This window comes from Alosa alosa, chromosome 1 (assembly GCF_017589495.1).
Source record: "Alosa alosa isolate M-15738 ecotype Scorff River chromosome 1, AALO_Geno_1.1, whole genome shotgun sequence".
Lineage (NCBI taxonomy): Eukaryota > Metazoa > Chordata > Actinopteri > Clupeiformes > Clupeidae > Alosa > Alosa alosa.
The window spans coordinates 6,995,709-7,002,782 of NC_063189.1; the positions used below are offsets into that span (position 1 = coordinate 6,995,709).

The window sequence follows — 7,074 nt, forward strand, 5'->3', positions numbered from 1 at the left end:
AAGTAGCATACAAAATGATTGCAGTCACTTTCCAAATCCACTCAATTATTGGTCTTATAAAATCTAAGTAAGGTAAAAATCAAACCAAGATAATATTTATTTTAGGCTAATATCAATTTTACTAAATAAAAAAAATACTGCTTTTTTTACCGTATTAGGTGAATAAACTTTAAACAAGAATCTATCAATAGAACACTTTTCACAACTAAGAAAATTCACTTCTTTCATTTCACATTTCACTTCAGTACAATCAGACAGGCTCTCCCTTACAGGTAGGCCTACCCCCACGCCAGTAGGGGGAAGACCGCGCCTCTGCTTTCAGGTGATCGATTGAAGTCTTGTCCTGACTTCCGTAAACGAGCTCTGTTTGAACACCGCTGGATGAAGTCTTGGAATGGATTACACACTCGTCTTGAATTCGATCTCACAAAAGTAAGTGAAATATGTTACAGTTTAATGATGTAGGCCTAGTGGTTGTAATGCAAGGGTTTGAGGTTTAACCTTAAGTCCTTGTAGGGGTTTGTTATATTCCGATTGTGCCAAGTTTGTAATTTACCAGCTAGCACATTGCTCGTTCGTCTTTGTTTGCTGCTGTTCTCAACGTGTTATGTTTTGCAGCATTGTATGTCTTGTGTCATCGTGTTAACCTGCTCGCGTTGTTGTTACAAGTAAGATATAGCACTAGGCTACCGTTTCTTTTAATTAGTTTTAGTGTACAGTCAGTCCTTTTAGGCAAGTCACTCGGCGGCAGTGGTGTAGTCTAGTAGGCTAGTGGATATACTGTATGTAGCTGGATATACTGTGATGTAGGCTAGTAGTTAGCTGTAGTGGGTAGGCTATACTGTGATCAACCCCAAATGTATCCTAGTCTATTTTAAGTGGGTATACTGAGATGGTGATGCTTTGTAAGTGGGTATAGCCTACTGCATAGTCCTGTGTATGTAGGCTACACCAGAGCCATAGAGATGGCTATAGGCTAATGGCTAAACTGTAGGCGGCCATCTTGTAACACAGTTTATCACACAGCCGATTCAAGTGAATAGACCTCTAAATTTCGCCTTCAAAAAGCTGAGATCCGGTAGCCTATCTTGCGATTTTTGCTATGGGAAAATAACATGGGGAGAGAATTATTGCACTCTCCCGGGGACGAAGAAGTCTGAAATGCAGACATTTTGCTCAACACACTTTTGTCCTCTGCCTTCGAGTGGTAGTCTACTGTGATCTTCGGTAGGCCTACGTTAAGACAGCAACTTAGATTTTTGCTACCCCAGACCTAACTTGCAAAGTAACTTGTCATAGGTAGTTAGGTTAAATTAACACCCTCATCTCCTTATAGGCAAAGATGGCAGTTTTGGTTCCTTTTTGTAGGCGAACTTCAGAGGTCTGTTGGGAAGCATACAGGAAGGGGCGGAATGTGTGTTGTAGGCTATACACAGCTGCCATACTGGCTTTACAAACTAAGCCCATGCATTTCTATGGATGCTGTGTCTCCCCATTAGAAATTCTCTGGGCTACAATGCAAAAATCAAGTCAAAAGCTGGGCCAAATATCCAGTCAAGAAAATCTGGTTGTGTACAGGTGACTTATTGCTGCAATACTATCAATAATAGTTTTCTCTGTATGGAAATACTGCTTTTTTCTACTACTGACTCACAAAAACGTTGTTCTCTTAACGTAGATTCATACACCAAAGCCATGGAAAAATGTCATCGGCTGATGGGATACTTCTAGCATTGAGGCAGAAGAAGATGCGAGCGTCCACAAAAGGCAGTGCAGGGTGATGGTAAGACCTCTTAAGTACAGACTACATTATTTACACAATTCAAATATTCTTTTTGCAATCAGTACAGATTGTATGGTCTTTTATTTCAGATGAATCCATTCCGCCAGCAAGAAAGCATTCCAGGATGGTGCGTGTGCCTGGAAGCCCTGTCTGTAAGTTAACATTTATACATGTATTTAAGAAACCAGTTGAGTCATATTTCCTACCATGGAACTACTGACATTCATGTTTATTAACCTGGTGCATATCATGTGGCTGTTCTGATGTATTTGTCTCTTCCTGCCTTTTTTTAGGTCAGCAGATGTCACTGCATCCACCACCTGCATGTGAGTTTTTCTTTTTAGCGATTGTTTAATGTAACAGCATAGGTTTATCTTTTGCAAATGTCATATGCAAGAAACCTACCAGAAATGAACTGACCAATATTCATATTTACTTTCTTTTTAGATGAGTCAACACCACACAGGTAACCAGCTCATTGCCCAGAGCTGGATGGGTCTATTATAACGCCTGCCACTTCATCTTGGGACCCAGTTAAAGGTACAGTGTCTTTGAATTTTCCATTTCCAAGTAAATACAATTTCATGACCAGGAACTTGAGAGTAACTAACTTTTTTTTGTTGTAAACAGCACAAGTGACTCATCACACAGAGGGAGGTCGCTCGGCCATGGAGACGGAAATGAGGTAAGAAGACTCACTTAATTTATTCACATTATGCAAGTATATAATGTATTTAATAACTAAAACTAACACCATCCATTTTTCCATAGCAATAAGGACAACCATTACCGCATGGCACAGCGAATGGACGCATTTGAGGAGAAGATGGATGAGCTGCTCATGCTCTTAAGGAGCTCCCAGTCACCCCCCTCTGCTCCAGTTGATGACATGTTGCTGTCGTCCTGCTCGACAGTCACTGAGCTGCAGGAGAGGAGGAACAAAATGCCCTCCCAATAGGACTTGTACTCTGGGACCTAAGCGGGCAAAGAACATCACCAAAGACTCCACATATCCTGCACACACATTCTTTAACTTCCTCCCCTCTGGCAGGCGCTACAGATCCCTGGACACAAAAACAACCAGACACAAGAACAGGGGCCTGTACTACGAAGCGGGGTTACTGGCTTATCCGGATAACTTCGAGAGTAACTTGGATCACATGTGGCGTAACTTCCCGATTAACCCGTACTACGAAAGGTGGATAGGTTTTAACCGAGGTATGCTGCCATGGCAATTTACGCTGCATCTCAAACCTGCTCCGACCAGGTTATGATCTTGGTTAACCCGAGGTTTCCGTTTAACCACACCCTTTATAAGCACCACCCCTCCATTCACAATTTCACCCGAGACAATGCCGGCGTACCTGGATGATCCATTCGACATTGGAGCGCAAATCGTCAGGGACTCTGCGCAGGGCGAGGGTTTTTAGAGACCCGGACGATATTCTCTATGAAAGATATAGATTCTCAGCCGAGGGAATTCGTTACCTTTGTCAGCTGATCGAGGCAGACGTCTGTAATGTCACCCGCCGTAGCAATGCCCTTACGATAGAGCAGATAATGTGCCTTTCTTTGAGGTATTTTGCAAGTGGACACTTCATGTATTCCATCGGTGATGCTGAACATCTGAGCAAGAATACTGTATGTCGTATGATTCGCAAAGTGGTACTTGCTCTATCTAAACTGTTTATTATTATTATTTATTAAGGAAGGGTTTTATGCAATCGCGGGTAATTATTAATATCAAAACAGATGTATTGGGCTACTTCCATGAAGACAATTGTGAGATTCATGACTAACAATTTCCCTTAGGTTTCCCAAGAGTAATAGGAGCCATTGACTGCACCCACATTCCAATCAATGCACCTCTGGGAGAGCATGAGGGCGATTATATAAATCGCAAATCTTTCCACAGCATCAACGTGCAGGTATTAGGTGTTTGATATGTGATTATAGGCCATCATGTCCTACCTCAAGTTCACCTTCTCTTCAACTATTGGACTCACATAGGCTAAAGTTTTGGTTTGCATGTTTGCGAAAATGTTAAACAATTATATTCATGTAGTTCACATTCCTTCTCCATTATGTTTTTCATTACTTTTCGTCCTGCTCATGGGGTGGTCCTGTTGATCATTTTCCGGTGAAACACTTTGCTTCAACTTTAGTCATGTTCCGAACTCTTGCAGGAATGTTACCAAAATGACCAAATAACCTTAAATTCTTAGATGACGTGATCACCAATACATGGTGACAAGCTTGGAAGCAAGGTGGCCAGGCTCGGTCCACGATTCCCGCATTTTTAGGGAGTCCACGCTATGTACAAGATTTGAAGAAGGTAAGGCAATCGGCCTCATAGAATTGTTTTTGGACACAAACTTACATGTGACAATTGCTCTCCATTTCATCTAAGGGCATTTTGATGGCTTGCTGCTGGGGGACCGTCGATACGCATGCCTGAAACATCTCCAAACACCTTATGCTGACCCACAAACAAGGCCGCAAAGAAATTACAATTCTGCCCACAGCATCACAAGGGCAAAAATTGAAATGACCTTTGGGATCTTAAAGGCACGTTTTGCATGTTTAAAAGGCCTTCGTATAAAGCCAGAGAGGGCCTGTCAGATTGTAGCTGCATGTGTGGTGCTACACAATATAGCCACAATTAGGAAGGAAACAGTGCCAAATTACATTCCTTTGCCCCCAGACATTGTCGACCCCATGACCCTTGACCATCCCACAGGGCGTGCAGTCAGAGACACGATCACCAATCAATTTTTCACTCATTAAAATAAAAAATACAAACCCACACAACCAATAAACACATTCAAGGTAATTTATTGAAGTTCTCTTTCCTAAAAATTACAGAAAGAAAAGCAATTAATGAGTATACACACATTGATGGGCTGGTACATGCAGATCTACTAATACCTTCTTTTCATCTTCTAGCTTCTCTATTTCAAGCTTGAGTTTCTTAATCTGCAGTTCTTTCTTCTCACAGTCGAGTTCAAGCATGCGCTTGTACAGGCTGCGCACATTGTCCGTCCCAGCCTACAGAACCCCCAAAAAGAGAATGTATTATGCATAAAACATTTGAGCATGCAGAACCAAAGACAAAGCAAATGTACCCTTTGAGTCTTTGATGGCCAAGAGGAGGTTTCCTCAGGAGGGGACAAAGGCTGTTGCAACTCTTCCTGCAAAAGAATACAAGCAGAGACGGTTGATAGCCTATGATACAACTCACTCAGTACACACAGACGTACAACTGGAAAGTCATGTGGACTGGAAAGTCATAAGTGAAATAGGTCATCCTCCTAGATTATTGACTGTACAGTATAGCAGTGATAAAATGTTTCAACCTGGATGTGAGTGTCGGAATGGGCAGTTAGAGTGTTCTCACTGTCGTCGTCCTCCTGACAAATACATTACATTAGTGAGGCTGCACCTACATAATTCACAGTTAATCCAATTTGATTCTTTCTTACAATTACCTGGGCCTGTGGACCACTGGATGTGCTGGGCTGTGGTGGCTGGAGGATCTCCACATGATCCCCTTTAACTGTAGATCACCATTTTAACATAAAACTTGAATGATATCATATTACCCTGCACATAAAGGTTGCACATTTCCACAGCACCAGGATCCGTCCGAATGCCTCCCTCAACCCCCGCCATAATCGGCCTTCCACTATTATTTGCAAGTGCCAACTCCTCAGCTACTGTAAAACACTCTGGTGCCTTTCCTCCTCCCGTAGTGTTCAGAGACATAATTTGGAAATATTAATATTATTGATATGCAAGCTTTAACGATATAAACCTACCATTCTGAATGATGTTTTTGTGCTTCATTTTCACCTGTTGCCAGGTGCGTTTGGCACTGCTGTTGCATCTGAAATGTTCAGATAAATAGACAGATAGATAGATAATTTATTGATGCCCAAGGGGAAATTCAAGGTCTCAGTAGCATACAGACATCACACACACATTCAATAACAGCAGAAAAAAGTAATTACAAGTATATGATATAACAAAACACAGCTAAGCAATAAGGACAGTACAAGATAAAGAATATCCTAAAACATATACTGAAATAGAAATTATACTAAATAACCCAAAATCGAAATCAAGTCTAAAAACAGTATCCACATAGTGGGTGATTAATCATGAGACGCTTGCAATGACTCTGTGCATAGTAAGGTAAGGTGCTCTGTGTGAGTGAATGTCATGGTGATGGTGCAAATGAGTAAGTCCAACAGTGCATAGTATAAAGTCTATAGACCAGCATAAAATACATATGGACATATAAGAGTGTAGGCAAGGTAATATGAAATATATGAATGTGATTTTGTGTATATATATATATATATATTTAAGAGAAAAGGTGTAAGTGTGGCCACAATCCGGCTGTGGGATGGAGGGAGGGGTTATGCATATGTGCTAATATAGCACGCAAACAGAGTGAGGCAGTACATCAGTGGTGAACAAAAGTGGCTATAGTGGACAGACAGTACCCAAACATGGAGAGGCAGACAGACTATGCGGAGAAGTCTCTCTCCTCTTCCCTTAAGTGAGGCATACACTAAATCAGTCAATGGGGGCTACTTAAACATTCAATTATCCTTAGGCTATTAATCTATATGGCCACTTCTGAATTGTGTTGCATCTGTAGGCCTTTTTAAGAACTCAAAATATTCAATGTAATTATTTCAACACATTTCAGACATTCTGCAAGCTATTAATCCTCCGTAACACATATTTGAGGAACATGTGGAAATAAAACTTTACTCACGCATTTAACCGATCTGCAATACGTTGCCAACAGCCTTGTCTGGCTTTGTTTGCAGCCGTCGTATTTGATTTGTGTCGTATAGTCTCTTTAAATTCTTCGTAACTTCGCATGATGATTGTACATTCCTCATCCGTGAAATAGGGTGATCGCGCTATCATTGAAAGTGTTGACTTGGGCTGCAACCCGCCCCTTTTATGTGAACGCGCACAAACTCCAATTAGGTTAACCCCGGCTCAACAAATCAACTTCATAATCAGCGTCGTAGTACCGATTAACACCACTTAAGATAACCAGGTTTTGTCAACCCCGGTTTAACAAAGTAACCCTGGGTTACATCTGGGTAGGTTAAGCTCCCTTCGTAGTACAGGCCCCAGCTCTTTTCCCACTGCTGTCACTCTCCTGAACTGCAGATCCCCACTTTGACACTCACCTGCACATTACATGCTTTATCATTCCAATATGTGTCTTGCACACTACATTTGCACTATTACTTTGCACTCTACAT

General features: G+C 41.4%; 1 long non-coding RNA gene and 1 pseudogene across 1 annotated transcript; both read left to right on the forward strand.

Annotated features, from left to right (window-relative positions):
* The first annotated feature begins 285 nt into the window (after positions 1-285).
* On the forward strand, positions 286-1,750 carry LOC125284968. The gene is made up of 3 exons (XR_007191974.1): positions 286-432; positions 1,500-1,578; positions 1,679-1,750. It is a non-coding gene; the product is annotated as an uncharacterized LOC125284968 (long non-coding RNA).
* Positions 1,751-3,018: 1,268 nt separating this feature from the next.
* LOC125303732 lies at positions 3,019-4,570 on the forward strand (annotated as a pseudogene).
* The last annotated feature ends 2,504 nt before the right edge of the window (positions 4,571-7,074 follow it).